This window comes from Piliocolobus tephrosceles, chromosome 11 (assembly GCF_002776525.5).
Source record: "Piliocolobus tephrosceles isolate RC106 chromosome 11, ASM277652v3, whole genome shotgun sequence".
Taxonomy (NCBI): Eukaryota; Metazoa; Chordata; class Mammalia; order Primates; family Cercopithecidae; genus Piliocolobus; species Piliocolobus tephrosceles.
The window spans coordinates 78675010-78698580 of record NC_045444.1 but is presented as its reverse complement, the minus strand read 5'-3'; the positions used below and the strand labels follow the sequence as shown (position 1 = coordinate 78698580).

General features: G+C 33.9%; 1 long non-coding RNA gene across 1 annotated transcript; it reads right to left on the bottom strand.

Moving 5' to 3' along the window:
- Window positions 1–667: 667 nt before the first annotated feature.
- Window positions 668–22135, bottom strand: LOC111546237. The gene is made up of 2 exons (XR_002732708.1): window positions 22040–22135; window positions 668–1130 (listed from the first exon to the last, which is right to left on the bottom strand). It is a non-coding gene; the product is annotated as an uncharacterized LOC111546237 (long non-coding RNA).
- Between the last annotated feature and the right edge of the window lie 1436 nt (window positions 22136–23571).

The window sequence follows — 23571 nt, the reverse complement described above, 5'->3', positions numbered from 1 at the left end:
TGTGTTTCCTGCTGAGCAGTTGTCTTAGCGCAGTGCTGGTTGAGATTTAGAGGTTACCCGGAAGCCTAAATAAATCAGACATCTGACCAACAAGAATGTTCTGCCCACTTTCTCCTTCACCTCCTTCTTTACTTCTTTTCTTCTTTTCGGTAGAGAAAGATTTCTTTGTTTAATAATATATATACACATTATCCTAAGGAGATACTTAAAAAAAAAAAAAAAAAAAAAAAAAAAAGCACTCAGAAAAAGAACTAAAAGGCAAAGTCACCAACCAATAGTTTCAATGTGACTTTAGAGAAAACTAGGTAGAATGGCCTCTTAGTGTGTGGCTTCCATCAACCTACCACTCTGGGAAGGAGAGAAGTGAGGAAGTGTGGCAGACGAAAAACAGAGCAGCCAAGGATTGCCACATCCGAAACATCGGAGACTGTGGTGCTAAAAGATACTCACTGTGAAGAGTATATAAATATTATCAGAATTCTATGTATTTTGTGACTCTCTAATGGGTTTCTAACATTTTTTCCTTTGAAGTAGAGTACCTGTCCACCCCACTAAATATAGGTTTACAAAACAGAAGACTTACATCTAATAGTGTTCTTATCTAATTTCCACAAGCAATACAATATATTCCAAAATGAGTTATTTGATATTTTTGAAATGCAGACTCTAATTACCAACATTTATCTATATATTACGTTTAGCAAGTTTTGATACTTTCACATTATCTTTCTTTGACATAAATAGAAATAAACAATAAAACACAATTTACGAAGTCACCAGGGAAATCACTACCATTTTACAGAGAAGCTGTGAAAATGATGTGCTCAGAGAAGTTAGCTCAAATACCTACTATTTTTAATGGAGGGAAACAGGACAAGCGATGGGAAATGGAACTCATCTCACATTTTTTAATCAAGCAGATGATTAATCTACAGCTACAAAGAAGTTTCTGGGGAGTTCGTCTGTTTCTCTCTTTTCTTTTTTAGAAGAGAGATATCACTGTGGTAAACAATGCAGGTTTGATAGCAACACCAGCTCAGATGTTAATTCCACAAACATACAAGTACCTCAGTCACATCTTTGTCATGTTTGAAGGTGCTGTCAGTATCAAAATTCCTAGAAGTACCACCCTAAGTAACGTGAAATATATAATGTAAAGGACATTCAATAGAAACTAATCATTAGTTATATATGACACGAAGAGCATTCAATAAATGTTGATTATTAGTTATATGTAAAAGTTCAGTTCCTTTTCTTTTATGTTTTAATTATTTATCCCCAGTACAAAGTTTCAAAATAATACCTTGGGCATTAAAAATTTTGTGTAGTTATCTAAACAGAAGGTACAATTATGCTCTCCGAAAATATTCCTTTAAACAAAATATAAAGGTATAATTCATGCTAATGGAGAATGTTTTAGAATATTCTTGTGTAGATTTAAAATGGTGCTAGCTTAAATTATATATAAGGTTTATGTGTGTGTGTGAGTGTGTGTGTATGTTTGTGACTGTGTTTGCCAGTGTTGTGGTGGTGATAAATGTATAATAATATGTTGTAAATAAATTCTTTAATAACAATTTGTGGTGACATTTGCTCACTAATAATGGATTGAAAAATAATGGCAAGCAGCCTTTGGAGGAATTAATTAGATTAATCAATTCAATGTCATCAACATCATTAACATTAATTTCTGTTTGGGGGCAAAAAAAGAAAAGTATAACTTCTCATAATTGTTCAAGGAAAATGACACAAAACATCTTCTTTCATGGAGGAAAGGCTAGCAGAAGACTCACCAGAAAGATTCTGAAGATATAAACAAAGAACCTGGAATGCTGGAAACTTTAGGGTCAAGCATTGGTATCAGAACCTTGGAAAGAGAATAGACTTGTCAGTCAATTTACATTACACCAGAAACTATAATAAATTGGGCAAATGCAATGCAAAGAAAATTGCTGACAGCAGATACGTTCCTAAAATGTATGTAGAATGATGTAGTTGTTAATTTAATTAGTTGCTTAAAGCCAGACAATTTCTTTCCAAAAATTCTGGCCTGTCAAAATTTAACGATCATCTGTCTTAATCAAGCAAACTAAATATGACACTGAATGACTTTAAGTAACACTGACACTTCCATAGGAATGTTGATATGAAGCATGGTATTTAATTCGTTTGTAAAATATGAATGCATAGAAAGACAGGAATGATGCATAATATGAAAACATAATTCAAAAATAAAAATATGACTGATGAAATAAAAGCTTTAGAGAAATGTCACTAAGTTGATTGTCATAGATTGTTTCAATATGCTTAGCCTAGGAGTAAGTTCTCTATTTCTGCAGGATGAAAAAAATTGTAAATGATATTAAAAAATCTAGAACCGCCAATTGAATGTCCTCTAGATAATCCAAACAAAATATCAATGAGAAATTAAAAAGGCCCTGCAATTCCTGCTGCTAGCATATTCTTTTACTTCTCACTTTTAGCCAATACACAGGTTTTTTCTACCTCTCTTCCACCTCCAAAAATATCCTGGAATCCAGCTTCATCAGAATTGTTTATTGTTGCCCAACCATGTTATAATCTCAATTGTCTCGATATCATGTGTCTTTTGTTTTGCTCATCTTTTGTGTGTATGTGTGTGTATGCCTGGTCTGCCTTTGATTTTTCCAGTCTATTTATTTTATTGAATTATAACACAGGCACAGAGGTACTAACAGCATTAACATACAGCTCTATGAATTATCACAGTGATCACACTCTTGCAACCACCAATTTTATCAAGAAATATAGTTTATCCAGCACACCAGATGCTCATGTATGCCCTCTCTAAGTAACTCTCCACCCAAAGGTACATGTTACCCTGATTTCTACTACCACACCTGTTTTAAACGTCATGTAAGTAGAATCATACAGTATATATTGTTTTGGACCTGGATTCTTTGGATAAATGAATATTTTTGTTAACTTTCATTTATGCATATTACTCCATTGTATAAATGTACCATGATTTAATGATTCACTTTAATATTTATGGACATTTGGGTTTAGTCTATTTTTGAGACATAAATACAGCTTCTAGGAGCATATTTGTATATATATGTCTTTTAGTGAACATATTAAAAGGAGAGGTGTAAACCGAGGTGTGAAATTAGTGGTTCACTTACCAAGTTCATTAATCCTTTTGTCTGCTGCCTAATCTGCTACTAATCACATCTAGTATATTTTCAGCTTAGTCACTGAAAATATAGTATGAAAACTTAGTAGTTTTCATACTATAGTAGTCTGGGTTTGGTCTTTAAAAACAAACAAACAAATAAAAAAACTTCCATGTATCTCTTTATCTTTTGAACAGAATAAATTATATAATTATATATAGTTATAACAACTGTATTTCTTCTGTGTAAAAGATAATAAGATGTGTGGATTTTTTGTGTACTAATTGTAATATCTATATCAGCTCTGGGCTAGATTCAATAAATTTATTTTTATTTTTTTTAAAGTCATATTTCCTCCTCCTTTGCATGCCTGCTAATCTTTCATGGAATTCCAGATACTGTGAATTTCACTTTTTTGGTTGGTAATTTTCTTTTTCATGATCTTTATTCTGGATGCTTTAAGTAACTTGGAAAATGTGATCATTTAGGGTCTTGTGTTTGGTGGAACCAAAGGGCTCATTATTCTCCACAATTAAGGGGAGACCCACGTGAAATCTCTGTCTACTACCACTTGAATTACGAGGTTTGTCAATCGGATTGGTAAAAACAGACACTATTTCCATCCCTGTGTGAACACTAAGTACCCTTCTCTCTACTGCTTTCAGACAGTCTTTTCTCAGCCTCGGGAAGTTTCCTTACATACATGTGCTCATCAATACTCTGCTAAATTGTTATGTACTGAGTAGCAGGGGAAGGGTGATGTTTTCCATATATTCCAGGTTGTCAGCCTGTACCTAAGTTTGCTCTGTTATTCACTTTTGGATGTGAATATAAAAATAGGATCATATAGTACAACCACCTCTAAAATTTGTCTTCATAATTTTGCATAGTATGTATCACAATTCAGTTTTAGATTTTCCCCCATAATACACAACATCGAAATATTTCTGTGTGTATTTACTATTTTAGTAATTATTGAATTAAGCGATAATGTAGTACATGAGCAAAGAAATACAGGAATTAATCAGCAAATTTATTTAAAGAGAAGTTTATATGATTGTGTGTACTGTAATTAAAGAACATACACAATTCTTATATCTATGAAAATTTACAAAAGTCAGTCTGTTATTTGGCAATGAAATGGTTATGATCTCATAATAAAATTAGAAATTGACAACAAATAATTGTCAAAGATACAATAATTTCAAAGCCAGCATACAATTTACCAAATTACTCCTGGAATAATGAGTACCTGTAAAATAAAATTATAAAATAAAACATAAAACTTTATATAAAAACATATACTTAGTAATGAATCAGAACTGTAATTTTATATACCTTGTTTTATGGTTGTATATTCTAAAATAGTTCTCAGAAAAGAAATCACAGTTAGAATACTTATTTTTGTTGTTCTAATAATAGTGAAAAGATGTGGAAAATCTGTAAGTCCAACAGTTGCAGACTGCTTAGATTGTTTTATATGTAAACCCTAGAATTAAAATAATAGGAAACAAGGCAATTGTTAAAAATAATAGTGTTTATCTGAGCATATTAACATGGTACAATTTTCACATCATATTGACAGCAGGTGAAAAGAATGTAAACTGTTCATATGAAAATCCCATTGTAAACAAAATTGCATGGACCTTTACATATACATATGTGTGTATGTGTGTGCAAAGAAAGATATGTATAAGAATACTCAGTAAAAAATTAGGCAATTAGTAGCTTACAAAAATAATTTATATTTTAATTATTTCTCATATATTTTGTAAAACTGAATCTTTATGAAAGACACAAATTGTTTCTAGAATCAAGAAAACAATATTAATTTAATTTAATAAAAAAATTCAAATTCATTTTCAATAGACATAAAATCATTTAAGTATCTATGTGTTATTAGTAAATATATATTTAAATATATTTTGTTTTTGCATTTTATTTAATATGTTAACAAATACATTTAAACGGAGCAAAATATATTTTTATGCACGTTTTATAATTGAATGTTATTCACAACGTGTGAGAGAATGGATAATTATTATTTTTGATTGGTAATATTTACTACATTAAAAATTTAATAATGTGGAAATAGAGATATTTTTTGTCTTTTTCTTTTCCCAAGTAAAACATTTGTTTTATTCTTAGTTTATACATATATATATATATTACCCTGAAGTTTGTTCATGCTTCATGTTAGCTGTGTAAGAAATTCTCAGGATAGAAAATTTCTATACAATTATTCACTGATATATTTCCCAAGAACCATATTAAATTAAGATAAATATAAGCCAAACCGTATCTTTTGCTATCTTAATTTTATATATTTTTATTTAATTCACTTATGTTATTCAGGTTTTACAGATGAGAATGAGTATAGGGAGAGTATACAGTCTCCCTCCAATTCCTGGTCTTCGCCTGCTAAGTAATCCTTACAGGAATTAATTCATACACATACAAGTAGTGCATGTGCACATACAAATACATATACACAGACTCATAATTGTTTTCTCCCTTTTATGTATCTTGCTTATCTTGTATCTTGTTTTGTCTTAACAGTATTTTATTCAAAATATTCAATATTTGTATATAAAGAGTTTAAAACTTATTGCCATTATCAAAATATTTATTTTAAGAGTATAATATATTCAGTTTTAATGTTTTGATGGATGTTGAGATTTTTTCCACTAATTTTTTGTAGCAAACGTTGTAATGAATATTCTGTACACCCATATTTGTATATATTTATATCTGTTTACAAAATGGATTCAGAGATACGTTTGTTGAAACAGATATTTTAGATTAAATTTTAGATCTTATTGATTTGTTCTAGAAAAGTATCTATGACAATAAAATTATTCTACAAGGTGGTGTAAAATTATTATTTACTCATAAATGAAAAATTAGAAAACATTGATGAAAGAAATTGAATACACAAATAAATGGGAATATACGTCTTGTTCATGTATTGGATGAATTAATATTGTCAAAATGTTCACGTTACCCAATGCAAGCTACAGATTCATGCAATTGCTAAAACAACAATGAAATTTTCACAGAAATCAAATTAAAATCTTAAAATGTTTATGGAATCACCATCTAGCCAAATTCATATGGACCCAGAATAGCTGAAGCAACCTCAAGTAAAAAGAACAAAATACAGGCATCACACTGCCTGATACACAATCTACTTCAAATCTATGGTAATCGAAAGGGTAGGATACTCTCATAAAGATAGACGTGTAGATCCAGTGCAACAGAATAAAGAACCCAGAAGTAAATCCATGCATTTACAGTCAAGTGATTTTTTTTAACTTTCAATTTTTGTGGATACATAGTCAGTGTATATATCTATGGGGTACGTGAGATATTTTGACACAGGCATATAATGCATAATAATCACATTCAGGTAAATGTGGTAGTCGTCACCTCAAGCATTTATCCTTATGTTACAAGCAATCGAATTATACTTTTTCTTTTTAAAAAAATGTACAATAAATTATTGTTGATTGTGGTCACCTTGTTATGCTATTAAATGCTAGGTCTGACTTACTGTATCTAACTATATATTTTTACCCACTAATCATCCTCATTTTTCCCAGCCACGACTATCCTTTCCAGCCTCTGGAAACTGTCATTCTACTTTATATCTCCATGAATTCAGATTGTTTTAATTTTTAGCTCCCACATGTAAGTGAGAAATGTGGGAAGTTTTTGTTTCTGTACTTGACTCATTTAACTTAATATAATGACTTTCAATTCCATGTTGTTCAATTACCGTTTTTGCAAATGACAGGATCTCATTCTTTTTTGTGACTGAATAGTACACCATAATGTACATGTAGCACACGTTTTTATTCATTTATTTGCTGATGAACATTTAACTTGCTTCTAAGTCTTGGCTATTACAACTACTGCTGCAATAAACATGAGAATGCAGATATCACTTTGATATACTTATTTCTTTTCCTTTGGGCATATACCTAGCAGTGGGAATGTTGGATCATATGGTAGCTCTGCTTTTAGTTTTTTGAGGAACCTCTGAACTATTCTCCAGAGTGGTTGTACTAATTTACATACTCAACGACAGTAGAAGGGGTACCCCTTTCTCCACAACCTCACCAGCATTTTTTACTGCCTATCTTTTGGATAAAGTCCTTCTTTTTTTTTTTTTTTTTTCAGTGAGATGGATATCTCATTGTAGTTTTAATTTGCATTTTCCGATGATCAATGATGTTGAGCACCTTTTCATATATCTGTTTGTGATTTATATGTCTTCTTTTGAAAAAATGCCTATCCAGATCTTTTGCCCATTTGTAAGTTGAATTATTAGATTTTTTCCTATAGATTTGTTTTAGCATCTTACATGTTCTGATTATTTATCCTTGTCAAATGGAGTTTGCAAACTTTTCTGTCATTCTATGGGTTGTCTCTTCACTTAGCTGATCATTTCCTTTGCTATACAGAAGCTTTTTTTTTTTTTTTTTTTAACAGAATTTCACTCTTGTAGCCCAGGCCGGAGAGCAGTGGTGAGATCTCGGCTCACTGCAACCTTCACCTCACAGGTTTAAGCGATTCTCCCGTCTCAGCTTCCCGAGTAGCTAGAATTACAGGTGACCACCACAATGCCTGATTAATTTTTGTATTCTTTTTTTCTTTTTTAAGTAGAGAGAGGGTTTCATCATGTTAGCCAGGCTGGTCTCGAACTCCTGACTCCGGTGATCCACCTGCCCCGGCCTCCCAAAGTGTTGGGATTACCGGCATGAGCCACTGGACCCAGCCCAGAAGCTTTTTAAATTGATGTGATCCCATTTGTCCAGTATGCTTGTTGCTTATCACTCCAGAAATCTTTGACCAGTTCCATTTCCTGGACAGTTTCCCCGATACTTTCCTCTTAGTAGTTTCATAGTTTGAGGTTTTGTATTTAAATATTTAATTCATTTTGATTTGATTTTTTGTATATGGCAATTAGTAGGGGTCTAGTTTCATTCTCCTGCACATGAATTTCCAGTTTCCCCAGCACCATTTATTGAAGAGACTATCCTTTCCCCAATGTATGTTTTTTGGCACCACTGTAAAAATGAGTTTATAGTAGATGCATAAATTTGATTCTGGATTCTCTATTCTGTTTCATTTGTTGATATATATGTTTTTATGCCACTACTATATGACGTTTCAGTTACTATAGCTCTGTAGTATAATTTGAAGTCAGGTAATGTGATTCCTCCAGTTTTGTTCTTTTGCTCAGCATAGTTTGTCTGTCCTTTCATGGTGACATATAAAGTTTAGAATTTTTTTCTATTTCTGGGATGAATGTTACTGATGTTTTGATAAAGGTTGCATCAAATCTGTAGACTGCTTTGGCAGCATAAGCATTTTACCAATATTAATTCTTCCAACCCATGAACATAGAATATCTTTTCATTTTTTTGTTTCCTCTTTAATTACTTGCAACAACATTCATGGTTTTCATTGTAGAGACTTTTCACTTCTTTGCTTAATTCCTCGGTGTTGAGTTTTATTTGTAGCTATTATAAATTTGATTTTTTAAAATTTCTTTTTCAGATTTTTTACTGTTGGCATATAGAACTGCTACTAATTTTCGTAAGTTGATTTTGTATCCTGTTACTTCACTGAATTTGTTTATCAGTTCTAATAGTTTTTTGGCGGAGTCTTTAGCTTTTTCCAAAGATGAGATAAGATCATCTGCAAACGATAATTTGACTTCTTTTCTAATTGGATGTCCTTTATTTCTGTCTCTTGTCTGACTGTTTTAGCTAGGACTTCCAGTAATATGCTGAATAACAGTTGCGAAAGGGGACATTCTTGCCATGCTCCAGATCTTTGAAGAAAGTCTTTCAGTTTGTCTTCATTCAGTATGAAATGAACTATGGGTTTGTCATACAGGATTTCCTTGTTTTGGGGTATGTTCCTTCTACACTAAGTTGTTTTAAGGTTTATATCATGAGGAAATTCTGAATTTTATCAAATGCTTTTCCAGAATCAATTAAAATGATCATATAATTTTTGTCCTTCATTCTATTCATATGATGTATAGCATTGATTGATTTGCATATGTTGAAGTATCCTTGAATCCCCAGGATAAATCTCACTCGCTCATGATGAATTACCTTTTTATGTGTTGTTGAATTTGGTTTCCACTTTAGTATTTTGTTGAGGGTTTTTGCATCAATGTTCATCAATAATATTTAATTTCCTGTGGTTTTGTGGACTTTTGTGATGTGCCTTTTTATGGTTCAGTTTAGGTATCAGTATAACACTGGCCTCATAGAACGGGTTTGGAAGTATCCTCTCCTCTGTTTTTGGAATAGTTTGGGTAGAAATGGTATTGGTTTTTATTTAAATGTTTAGTAAAATTCAACGGTCAAGCCACCAGGTTCCAGGTTTTTCTATGCTGGGAGACATTTTATTACAGATTCAATCTAATTACTTATTATTGGACTGTTTAGGTTTTGGATTTCTTCACAGTTCAACTTTGGTAGGTTGCACGTATCTAGAAATTTATCCATTCCTCCTAGGTTTTCCAATTAATAGAATATAGTTGGTCATAGTAGCCACTAATGATCCTTTTAATTTCTGCAACGTCAATTGTAATGTCTCCTTTTTCGTCTCTGATTTTATTTATTTGAGTCTTCTCTCTTTTTTCTTAGATAGTCTGGCTAAAGTTTTGTCTATTTTTTTATCTTTTAATTTCATTGATCTTTTGTATTGTTTTCTTCATTTCAATTTTATTTATTTCTGCTTTAATCTTTATTACTTCTTTTATTAATTTTGGATTTTGTTCCCTCTTGATTTACTAATTCTATAAGATGCATCATTAGGTTGTTTATTTGAAGTTTTTCTAGTTTTTTGAAATACATGTTAAAGCAATAAACTGTCCTCTTAGTACTGCTTTCACTGTATTACATAGTTTTTGGTAGATTTGTTTCTTTATCGTTTGTTTTAAGACATTTTAAATTTCCTTCATAATTCCCTCATTAATCCACTGATCACTTGTAGCATATTATTTAATATCTATGTGTTTGTATCATTTTCAAAATTTATCTTGATGTTAATCTGTTTAGTTTATTGTGGTCAAAGAAGGTGTTTGGTATCACTTCAATTTTTTAAATATTTTAAGACTTGTTTTGTGGCCTAACATATGGGTCAACCTTTGAGAATTATCCAAGTGCTAAGGAGTAAAATGTGTTTTCTGCAGCAGTTGAATGAAATATTCTGTAAATATCTATTAAGTCCATTTGGTCAATAGTGTAGAAGAAATCTGCTGTTTCGTTGTGGATTTTCTATCTAGACAATCTATCCGATGCTGAAAGTGGGGTGTTGATGTCTCCAATTATTATTGTATTGGAGTCTACCTCTCTCTTTAGTTCTAGTAATATTTGTTTAGTATATCTGTGTGTTCCACTGTTGGGGAGAGTATATATTTACAATTGTCATAAACTCTTGCTGAATTGACCAGTTTATCATTATATAATGGTCTTCTCTGTCCCTTTTTATAGTTCTAATTTTGAAATCTATTTTGTCTTATATAAATATAACTACTCCTCCTCCTTTTGGTTTTCTTTGCATGAAATACCTTTTTCCATTCCATTATTTTCAGCCTATGCAGATCTTTATAGGTGGTATTTGTTTCTTGTAGGCAATAGATCCTTGAGTCATGTAATTATTATTTTTTTCTCCTATCAGCCATTCCGTATCTTTTGATTGAAGAGTATAGTCTCTTTACATTCAATGCCAGTATTAATAAGGAGACTTGCTCTTTCTATTTTGCTATTTGATTTCTAGTTGTTCTGTGGTCTTCTCTTACTTCTCTCCTTCCTTCCTGTCTTTTTTTAGTGAAAGTATTTTTCTCTAGTGCTTTGTTTTAATTTCTTGCTTTTTTATTTTTTATGTAATCTCTTGTATGTTTTTTTACTTAAGAAAACCATAAGGCTTACAAATAATACCTTACAACCCATTATTTCAAATTGACAACAATTTAACACTGCATACAAAAGCAAACCAACAAACATGCAAGGAGTATACTTACCAAAACCCTAGAATTTATCTCCCTGCTTTTTAATTTTTTGTTGTCTCTATTTGTAACTTATGTACTGTCTCTGACTTTAAAAGTTGTTGTAGTTATTATTTTCAATATGCTCATCTTTTAGTCTTCATATTCAAAATATAAGTAGATTACATGGTAATCATAGTGTTAAATACTCTTTTTTTCCATCTACTCACTATCACCAGTGAGTTTGTACCTTCAGATGATTTCTTATTGCTCATTAACATCTTTTTATTTCAAAATGAAGAAGTACCTTTACCATTTCTTATAGGATAGGTCTAGTGCTGATAAAATTCCTCAGTTTTCGTTTGTCTGAGAAAGCCTTTATTTCTCTATCAAGTTTGAAAGACAATTTTTGGCCAGATATATTATTCTAGAATAAATTTGTTTTTTCTTCAGCCTTTAAATATGCCATGCCACTCTCTGCCAGCCTAGAGTGTTTACACTGAAAAGTCTGCTGCCAGATGTATTTGGAGTTCCATCGTATGTTATTTGTTCATTTTTTCTTGCTACTTATACAATTATTTCTTTATCCTTGACCTTCAGGTGTTTGACTACATCTTGAGATAGTCTTATTTGGGTTAATCTTCTTAGTTTTCTGTAGCCTTCTTGTTCTTGGATATTGATATCTTTTTCTTGGTTTTGAGGTTCTCTGTTATTATCCCTTTAATTAAACTTTCTTTTTCTCTCCCTCTACCTCCTCTTTAAGTCCAATAACTGTTAGATTTGCCCTTTTGAGGCTGTTTTCTAGATCTTGTAGGCATGCTTTATTCTTTCATAGTCTACATTCATTTGTCTTTAGTGACTATGTATTTTCAAATGGCCTGTCTTCATGCTAAATGATTCTTTCTTCTGCTCTATCAATTTTTCTGATAAGAGATTCTGATGCATTCTTTAGTATGTCAATTGCACTTTTCAACTCTAGAATTTCTGCTTGATTCTTTGTATTTATTTCAGTCTCTTTCTTAAATGTATGTGATAGGATCCTGAATTCCTTCTCTTTGTTATCTTGAATTTCATTGAGGTTTCTCAAAACAACTATTTCACATTCTCTGTCTGAAAGGTCACTTATCTCTGTCTCTCTAGGATTGATCACTAGTACCTTATTTATTTCATTTGGTGAGTTCATGTTTTCCTGGATGCCTTGATGCGTGTAGATGTTCACTGGCATCTGAGCATTGAAGAGTTAGGTATTTACTGTAGTCTTTACAGTTTGGGCTTGTTGTCCTTCTGGGGAAGGATTTCCAGGTATTTAAAAAGATGTGGGTGCTGTGATCTAAGTTTTTGGTCACTGCAGCTGTATGTATAATAGGGAGATTCTTAGGCCCAGTAACACTGTGGCTCTTTCAGACTTGTAGTGGTACTGCCTTAGTGGTCTTGGATAAGATCTGCAAGAACTATCTGGTTTACCAGGCGGATAACTCTCATTTGCTTTCCTTACTTTCTCTGAAATAAATGGAGTGTGTCTCTCTGCTCTGAGCTGTTTGGTCCTGGAGGAGGGGTGAACAAGCGCCCTTGAGGCCACGAGCACTGGGACTTCTGAGACAGTCCTGCAGCCAGCACAACATTGGGTCTTTCCCAAGGCCCACAGTAATCACTGGCTGGCCACTGTCTATTTTTTCTCAAGGCTCTAGGGCTCTACAATCAGAAGAAGGTGAAGCCAGCTTAGCTAGTGTCCTTCCTTTCAGAGCAGCAATTTACCGCCAGCTCTGAGTGCGTCCAGAGATGCCATCCTGGAGCCAGTGCCTGGAGTCTGAAAGCTCAGGAATCTACTTGGTGTTCTATTTCTACTGCAACTCACCTGGCACCCAAGTCTAAAGACAAAGTCTCTTGCACTCTTTCCTCCCCTTTTCACAAGCAGAGGAGCCTCTCCCCGTGGCCTCCACCACAATAGGCCCATGGCAAGTACTGCTTGGCTACCCCTGATGTTCACTAAAGGCCCAAGGGCACTTCAGTTAGCTTTTGGTGAATGCTTCCAGGCTTGGGACTCTCCCTTTAGGTCAGTGGGCTCCCCTATGGCCCAGGGCAGATCTAGAAATGCCATCCAAGAGCCAAATTCTGGAATCAGGGATCCCAAGAGCTTGCTTACTGATCCACCCTTCTGTGGTTGAGCGCGTATCTAAACTACAAGACAAAATCCCCTTTAATCTTCCCTCTCCTTTCTTACTGATCTCCCTTCTGTAGTTGAGCTGGTATCTAAACTACAAGACAAAGTCCCCTTTACTCTTCCTTCATCTTTACTCAAGAGGAAACAGTTTCTCCCTGTAGCCATTGGAGCTGGAAATGTTCTGGGTCATGCCTGAAGCCAGTACATCTCTGAGTTTGACCCAAGGCTCATGGTGAGTATTGCCTGGCTACCACTGCTGATTATTCAGGGCCCAAGGGCTTTTTAGTGAGCAAGCGATGAATTTTTCCAGGACTTGGTCCTTCCCTTCAAGACACAGGTTTCCCTTCAGGACCACGGTATGTACAGAAAAGTCACTGGGGAGCTGTGACCTGGAATGGGGCCCCAGGGCTCAGTCTGGTACCCCTTTCTCCTGTGGCTGAACTGGTATCCAAGTTGCAAAACAAAGGCTTCTTTACTCTTGCCTCTCCTCTCCTCAATCAGAAGGAAGGAGTCTGTTTTGTAGCTGCAAGTTGTACTCCCTGAGTACATGTGCCCCCCAGGTCTACTGGCTCCACTCCCAGAACAGCACCAGGACTTATCCAGGAACTGCAGTCCTCGTGGCTGAGACTGCCTTTCAAGTTTATTTAGAATCCTAAACCTCTTTTTTTTCTCTCTCTGTCTCTCTTTCTTATTATCATACTTTAAGTTCTAGGGCACATGTGCACAACGTGCAGGTTTGTTACATATGTATACATGTGCCATGTTGGTGTGCTGCACCCATTAACTCATCATTTACGTTAGGTATATTTCCTAATGCTATCCCTCCCCTATCCCCCTACCCCACGACAGGCCCCGTTGTGTGATATTCCCCATCCTGACATAGGCATGGGTGAGGACTTCATATCTGAAACACCAAAAGCAACGGCAACAAAAGCCAAAATAGACAAATGGGATCTAATCAAACTAAAGAGCTTCTGCAAAGCAAAAGAAACTACCATCAGAGTGAACAGGCAATCTACAAAATGGGAGAAAAATTTTGCAATCTACCCATTAACAAAGGCTAATATCCAGAATCTACAAAGAGCGTAAACAAATTTACAAGAAAAAAATCAAACAACCCCACCAAAAAGCTCGCAAAGGATATGAACAGCCACTTCTCAAAAGAGGATATGTATGCAGCCAACAGGGACATGAAAAAAATATTCGTCATCACTGGCCATCAGAGAATCCTAAAACTCTTTAGCCAATGGAGTGAGGCTTGCTGGAACTCAAGCTCTGACCACTGGGATAGGTGATTCCCCTTGGCTAGGGCTGGTCTATACACTTCCTCTGTAGGTGCTAAGTTCTTCCTGCTGTTGATTTCCACTGTGACAGGGCAGCATTGAGTCCCAGTGCAAAGTCCCAGAATCACTGCACTCTCCCTCCTCCAGTGCACAGATTCTCTCTCATCACCATGTGGCCACTGCTGGAGGATGGTGGAGATTGACCTTGGCAATTCAAAACTGTCTTTTCTAGCCTGTTCAATGCCCCTTTCGGTGATATGAAGTTAAAACTAGGCACTATGATCTCTGACCTAATTGTAGGCTGTTGTAAAAGCGCTTCTTTTGTGTGTGGATAGTTGTTTAATTTGGCGTTCCCATGAAAAAGGTGATCAGTGGAGGCTGTTAGTCAGTCATCTTGCTCTGCCTCCAGTCAACTGATTTTTGATGAAGGTACCAGAAACACACAATGGAAAAATGACAGTCTCTTCAATCAGTAGTGTGGGGAAAACTGGATATTCATACACAGAAGATTGGAATAGACCATCATCTCCTATAGTATACAAAAATCAGGCCAGGTGTGGTGGCTCACGCCTGTAATCCCAGCACTTTGGGAGGCCAAGGAGGGTGGATCACCTGAGGTCAGGAGTTCAAGACCAGCCTGGCCAACATGGTGAAATGCTGTCTCTATTAAAAATACAAAAAAATTAGCCCTGCATGGTGACAGGTGCCTGTAATCCCAGCTACTCAGGAGTCTGAGGCAAGAGAATCACTTGAACCCAGGAGGCAGAGGTTGCAATGAGCTGAGATGCACCATTGTACTTCAGCCTGGGTAACAGGAAGGAGATTCTGAAAAAAAAAAAAAAAAAGGTGGAAGATTTCAATGTAAGATGTGAAAATGTAAAACTACTAGAAGAAAATATAGGGGAAACACTCTATGACATTGTTCTGGGAGATGATTTCTCGCATATTACCCCAAAGGCATAGGTATCAAAAACAAAAATAAACAAATGAGATTACATCAAATGAAAAAGCTTCTGCACAGCAAAAGAAATAATCAAAAGAGTTAAGACACTACCAGTGAATGGAATATATTTTCAAACCATACATCAGTATGTTGAAGAAATAACTGCACTCACGTTTGTTGCAACATTCTTCACAGTAGTCAAGATATAGAATACATCTAAGTGTTCATTAATGTATAAGTAGATAAAGAAAATGTGGTATATATACACAACATAGTACTATTTGGCCTTAAAAAAAGTAGAAAATTCTGTTATTTTTGACAACATGGAAGACATTTTATTAATTGAAATAAACTAAACACGTAAATGCTGAAAGACTACACTTACATGGAAATTCTCATTTAAAAAAAGCTTACAGTTCATAAAAGTAGACAGTGAAATGGTAGTCACCAGAAGCTGGAGGGTGGGGAGACTGGAGACATGTTGGTCAAAGGAGACAAAATTTCAGTTAAGTAGGATAAATAAATTCAAGAAATCTAAAATATATCGTGTAACCCATAGTTAATAACAATATGTTGTATACTTGAAAATTACTAAGAGAGTAGCTTTTAGGCATTCTTATCATAAAAATATATGTGTGTGAAGCAGTGAATTTTATTTAGCCATTTCACACTGTGGACAAATATTAAAATGTCATGTTCTGTGCCATAAATATATACAAATTTTACTTATCAATTTAGAAAGTAAATACGTTAAAAATGTGATTAGTTCTTACCAAAAAAAGTTCATCACAATCGTTATAAAAGTATGTTTGTTGGAAGAGTATAATGAGCAGTTTGCTGGATAATGCAATACGTCTTATAGATCTTAATGACACCATTATCCTGGTCATTAGATTTAACTCGAAGCTTGAATTTTAAGTGAGTAATTTCAAAATATTTTGCAGAGATATTAGTCACATCTTATGAAATATCTCTTGTGAAATATCTAAAAGTTTCCCTGAAAGAAAAATGGTTGATTTTATCTTCATCCAGATTCACTTATGAGCCAATTTTTTCATTATTTGCTTTTCCTTTTTTATTATTAGACTTGGGCCATTCTGAATCAAAAGCAATTAAAAATGCAATTTGATTGGACTAATTAGTTCATATTGTGTATTGAAAAGTTTCATGAAAGTAATACATCAGTGATTGGAGATAATAGTGGAATAAGCACCACTTGGTGTGACTTTTTTATGTTGTCTAAAGTTTTGAACAAAGACTTCAAGCTTGTATACTCACTATATAGTTATGAATACACATGTACTTTTTTACAAAAAAGCTTTCAAAACTTCTTATGTACACTACAAAAACATTGAAATGGAGACAACTTTCTAACTTCTTAACACATGATAACAATCAGAATGTCTTTGAGAATGTGGCTCAGTTCTTCTCTAAAGATGTTCTTGAGTGGCAAATAACCAATGCCCTCTGTTTTGGGGGGAATTTCAACATCACATGGAAAAATATCAGAGTTAGATGGTGGTTATTGTTTATAAAAATAGACAAGTTTGGAAGTAAGAATTTAATATTTTGCAGGGAATTCATATCCCAGAAAGCATAACCACAAAGAACAACTTCCAAAAACTTGTTAGAGTGGTTAGCCACTCTAGAGGGGCTCTCTTTTGTTAAAGTTGTTTTATTTTGTTAAGAAGATCTGCAGTGTAAATTGAATTCTTCTATGACAATAGAAAGTGGCAGGCTTTTTATTTTGAAAGTGAATAAACAATTGTACAAATCTCGATTTAAGTGAATAAGAGAGGCGCTGATGAAGTACCCTTAGAGGTGTTATTTAAATTTATATTACAGAGTTCTTTCTTTTCCCACCTCACTCAAGTATCTGTGACATTTGTTACCTAAAGTTACTTATAAGTTTGTTTAGTCTTTTCTCTTAATTAAATTTATCTTACTTTTTCATCAGAACATTATAAATGGTAATACTCTATTGTAAATCCTTGACAATAGAAGAACCATTAAAAGGTCCAATGACAATTATAATTCCAAACTAAAGTCCCTTGTCTTTGAAATGTCCCAGAGAAATGAAGAATATTTGAAAGTGTATTATAACATCTTCAATAATTAGCAAACTTTACTCAAAATGTTAAGTAAGTTTGGCCAAAACAAATTTTCTCCAGCTTATGGTAGTGAATATGATCTTTTCAGAACATTCACAAGACCAAAAAGTTATTTTTTACACTTGCATCATGAAACTGCTCAAGCTTAAGAGGCCCTTTCCAAAATAAAAATAAGAACAACAAAAATAACAACAACCACTCTGCTAGTTCATAATGACACTTGATAAACATGACACGAAAATGTACAAGGCTCTCTTTTGCTAGAAATAGGAAAGACAATGCAGTAATTGCATATGCATCACATTGTGTTATGCCAAAAATAATGTAGCAAGAATTGCCAAAAGTTGCCAGTGCCTGTTATATCTCTGCTTGCTAAAATTCACTCTTGAGTTCTCAACCCTATATTCACTCTTATCCCCACTAATCAGAAATCTGAATTTCTGTCTTATATTTACAAATCAATAAAATATTTCTCTCAATTTCTCTTCTTCCCATCCAACTCTCTTTTTTAGCCATTCTCTCTTTGACAGTTACTCTCCTACTTCCAGATCACTACCCACTGATTTATTTATCTATTCCTATAAGGTCTTAGCTTCTGGCATTAACAGACTCTGTCCTTTAACTTCTTGGCAACATTTTGCATGTTATTTGAGCCCATTATTTCTATTTTCAAATTTTCCTCACTTTCCAAGCACCACTCTGTCTGGTCTTCAGTCTTCTTTACATGTTTTTCTTTTATCAACTCTACAAAAATAGTAATGTTCCTTGTTATTTATTCTAAGCTCTTGTCTTCCCTCACATTACACATTAAATCTGGCAAATCAATATGCTATAATGGCTTTAATTCTCAGCTATGAGCTGTGAATTAGCACACCTTTATCTCCATACTGGTCCCACATGTTTGGCTGACTACTTTTCCTTTCCTTTTGGATGTTTTAGAAACATTTCAAATTCAACATGTTAAAATCTGGACTGTCATTTTCCTCTAAAGTGTTCTTTATTTATAGCCGTATCTATTTACACAAGCCAGAAACCTGTAAGTTAAGCTTGTCTCCTAACTTGTCTGCATTTCTTTTAAACACTCATCAAGAACAAATATATCTTGAATAATCTACTTTTCTGCATATTCACAGCTACCTCCTGCCATTTCTCTCCTGTGATCTTAATTGGACATAGAGTTTTTCTCTCCACCTGTCGATTTGAAAACAAAGATTTTATTTTGTCACACATAACTATTCCGTAAGATCTTCATAATAAGTTTCAACTATTTGAAGATCACTTACAACACCTCCCTCTACTCATAATCTAAGCCCAGATGTTCTGTACTTTTTCAGGTTTCAATTCCTGCCATGCTTTCTTTCATGTCCATCATTTTGCCTGCGGATTTCTTCCCAGTTGAGTGTTTTCCACATTCTCTGTCTGTTCAATTCCAAAACACCAGATTTTAGTCCTGGATTTAATGTCATTTGTTCTGAGAGATCTTGTCTGATATTATTGTTTCTAAATGCTAATCTTTATTTACTAAAATGCACTATTTATAGTGAGCTAAAGGGAAGATGATAAAGTGGTAGTTACCAGGAATTCTCACTTTCCCCCTAGAAAATAATTGCACTAGCAGAAACTCTGATGTAACTATTTTGGAACTTCATTCCTTCAGCTCATGGCTTGCTAATAACTACTCATCCCCTATGCAGCAGCCTCATGGCAGGCAGGCAGATATGTTCTCACTTCTGGAGCAGTTTGCATGCATATTGTGACAGCTGGGGTGGGCAATTAGGACCCTGTTGTACACATATCAGGAATCTGTGCTCTCATCACTGATTGCTCCTTTTGATCTTGAAGGTACAGACACAGAGGCAGACCACCATTGCAGCAAGCTCCTCTCTCTGTGGCTTCAGTGACTTTCAGGCAATTTGATAGGTCAAGTCCTTCTCCACAACCTTGTTTTTCTTTTTCCTTTTTGGTAGTGTAGCAATTTAAAAACTAGAACATTCAAAAGAAATGGTACCTAAAGAGGTATTTAAAAGACTATTATGTATATACCCAGAGAAACACAAGCTTAGAAGAGATCTCAGAAGACTGTGAGTTTTCACTGTTGACTGGTTCCTGGCACAGAAAGACATTAAAAATGTAATTTTAATAACCAAATGGTAAAACATTAAACCTTGGGAAAGGGAGAGAATTTGATCTCCAGAGTTACCACCTTTTAAGATTCAAATGTCCAGTTTTTAAGAAAAAAAGAAACTACAAAGCATACTAAGAAACAGGCCAATAGGGCCCATTCAGTATGAAATAAATAAATCAATAGGCCCTATTCCTGAGAAAAACCAGATAGTGAACTACCTGGACAAAGACTTTAAAATATCTATTTTAAAGATGTTCAAAGAGCTAAAAGAAGATGTGGATAAAGTCAGAATAAAAGTATGAACCAAATGAAAATATAATAAAGAGATAGAATATATTTAAAATTACCAAAAACACATTCAAGAGATAAAAAGTATACAATAAATGAAATTTAAAAATCACTTGAGGGATTCAAAGACAGATTTCAGCAGGCAGAAGAGACGGTAAGTGAATTTGAAGATAGAAAAACTAAAAAGATGTAGCCTGGGAAAAATTTAAAAAGTTATAAAGAAAATGGATGAAGCCTAAGGTTCCTGTGGAACCATTTTAGACCATAAAATGAATCAATAAGTGCATGCTGGAAGACCCAAAGGAGGAGAGGAAGAGAAAAGGATCAGAGAAATTATTTGAATAATAATGGACCCAGACTCTCCAAATCTGATAAAAGACAAAAATAAAAACATCCAAGAAGCTTAATGATTCCAAGCAAGATAAGCTCAAAGAGACCCACATTAAGACATGTTATAATCCAACTGTCAAAAACCGAAGGCAAAGAGAGTATCTTGAAATCAATAAAACAGAAACAAGTCATCACACACACACAAGGAATCCTCAGGAAGATTATCAGCAGATTTCTCATCAAAAACCTTGGATTCAGGAAACATTGGATCAATATATTCAGGAAAAATAAAACAAAACAAAAGCAACAAAAAATGAACTGCTGTCAACCAAGAATCCTGTGCCTGAAAAAATTTTCTTCAAAAATGAGGGAGAAATTCAGACATTCCCAGATAAATAAAAGCTGAGGAGATTTATTACCACTAGATCTGCCTGCAAGAACAGTTAAGGGAGTCCTTCAAGTTGAAATAAAAGAAAAAACAATAAACAGTAACCTGAAACCATATGAAGAAATACAGATCTGTAGTAAAGGTGAATCTATACATAACTATAAAGTGTATTACATGTAACTTTTATTTATAACTACACTTTTCTACATGATTTAAGAGAATAATGCATAAAAATATCACTTCATGTTTGGGGATGCACAATGCATAAATATATAATTCATGACATCATTAACTGGAAGGTGGTTAATATGACCCTGTTTAGAAGCAGAAATTTTGTATGTTATTAAATTTAAGCTGTCAATAATTTAAATTCAAATATATTTAGAAAGTTAAATGTAATCCCAATGGCAACCACAAAAAAATAGCTATAGAACATACATGGAAGGAAATAAGAATTAAAACATTTCACTGCCAAAATGTAATTAAACACAAAAGGACACAATAATGCAAAAATTGAGAGACAAAAATCTTGAAGGCATACAGATATACAAGTAGCAAAATGACAGACATCTCCTCTTATAAGTAATTACTTTAAATATAAATGGGTTAAACTTGTCAGTAAAAAGACAGAGATTAGCAGAATGGCTAAAAATCAATAAAGATTCAAAGATATACTAAATACAAAAGGCTCATTTTAGATGCAAAGACATAAGGTTGAAAATGGAAGTATGGAAAAAGATATTCTGTGTGAATATTAACTGCCTTAGTCAATTTTTTGGTTCTATACAGAATACCACAGAGTGGGTAATTAATAAAGAAAAGAACTATATTTCCTACAGTTTTGGAAGGGGTGAAGTTCAAAGTCAAAGAGCCCTCACCTGGTAAGAATCTTTGTGCTGTGTTATCTCATGGTAGAGGGGCAAAGAAAGAATGAGAGGATCCAAACTCATCCTTTACATCAGTTACCCCCTCTCAAGATAACAAACCTACTCCTACAGTAATGGCATTAATTCATTTACAAGGGCAGAATCTTTATGACCTAATCACCTCTTAAAGGTCCCACTTCTCAACACTTTTGCATTGGGGATTAAGTTTCTGACACATGAACTTTTGGGGACACATTGAAGCTATAGCAGTAACCAAAAGACAGCAGAGGTGGCTATACTAATATCGGACAAAATTGACTTTAAGTCAGAAAAGATTACAAGTGGTTCATATGAGACTGACAAAATCATACTTACCAATAGAAACTGTCTCTATAGCAAATGTAAATGTTGGTAAAATATTTCTCATGCCTGAAATAATCCATTCTGATTTTCTTATTTCCATGATTTGCTTAAAATATGGGTTTGTTGTATTGCAGAAAAAAAATACTAAAGATAAATCAGTGATTACATATTTACAAAAATGTTTAACGCAGCAAGAAAATATGACAATTCCAGGCATTTACACATAATAAGCCTCAGATAAGTAATTATCATATTATCAAGCCATCAACTTTTGAGTGTATACCCGACAGAAGTGAAGCCTGTGATAAATGTACATATGTACAACCATGCTCAAAACATCAGTATTCATGATAGTCAAAAGATGGAAGCAGTGTAGATACTCATTGAAAGATTAATGGATAAAGAAAATGTAGTATATAAATACAATGGAATATTATTTAGGATTAAAAAGGAAGGATTTTCGCCGGGCGCGGTGGCTCAAGCCTGTAATCCCAGCACTTTGGGAGTCCGAGACGGGCGGATCACGAGGTCAGGAGATGGAGATCATCCTGGCTAACACGGTGAAACCCCGTCTCTACTAAAAAAATACAAAAAACTAGCCGGGCGAGGTGGCCGGGCCTGTAGTCCCAGCTACTTGGGAGGCTGAGGCAGGAGAATGGCCTAAACCCGGGAGGCGGAGCTTGCAGTGAGCTGAGATCCGGCCACTGCACTCCAGCCTGTGCGACAGAGCCAGACTCCGTCTCAAAAAAAAAAAAAAAAAAAAAAAAGGAAGGATTTTCTAGTATACGCTACAAAATAGATGAATCTTAAATTACTCTAGTTGAATTAAACCACCTTTGTCCCAAAAGGACAAAATTCATATGATTCTACTCTTGTGAGTTACTTAGAGTAGTCAAAATCATAAATACAAAAGATAGAATGGTGATTGTCAGAAGTTTAGAGGAGAGAAGAATAGGAAGTTACTACTTAATGGAAACAAGTTTCAGTTTTTTAAGAAGAAAAATATTTTGGAAATGAATAGCAGTGATGGTTGCACAATAATGTGAATGTACTTGATGCCACTCACCTATATATTTAAAAATATATAGGTCAACCAATAGTTAAATGATCAATTTTATGTTAAATACATTTTACCACAATTAATAACAAATAATTTTAATGTAATCCTTATGAATAAATGTTTTGTTAACTATTTTGGGCATTCCATATGTTGAGATATTTTAATTAAGAATTAAAATTGTAAAAATTTATGGTGTACAAAATGATTTTTTATACATGTATATATTGTTGAATATTTAAATCAAGATATTTAATATATGCATTGCTTCACACACTTGTTATTTTCTTGTGGTGAAAACACTTAAAATCTACTCTATTGGCAATTTTCAAATATAAAATATATTGTTATTAAACAGTTACTATGATACACACTAAATCTCATGAACTTACTCCTGTTTAACTGGAATTTTGTGTCTTTTGGTCAGCATCTCCCACTCCCCACTCTGATTTGTTTCTCAACTAAATGGGAAGAAATTAATTTTCTT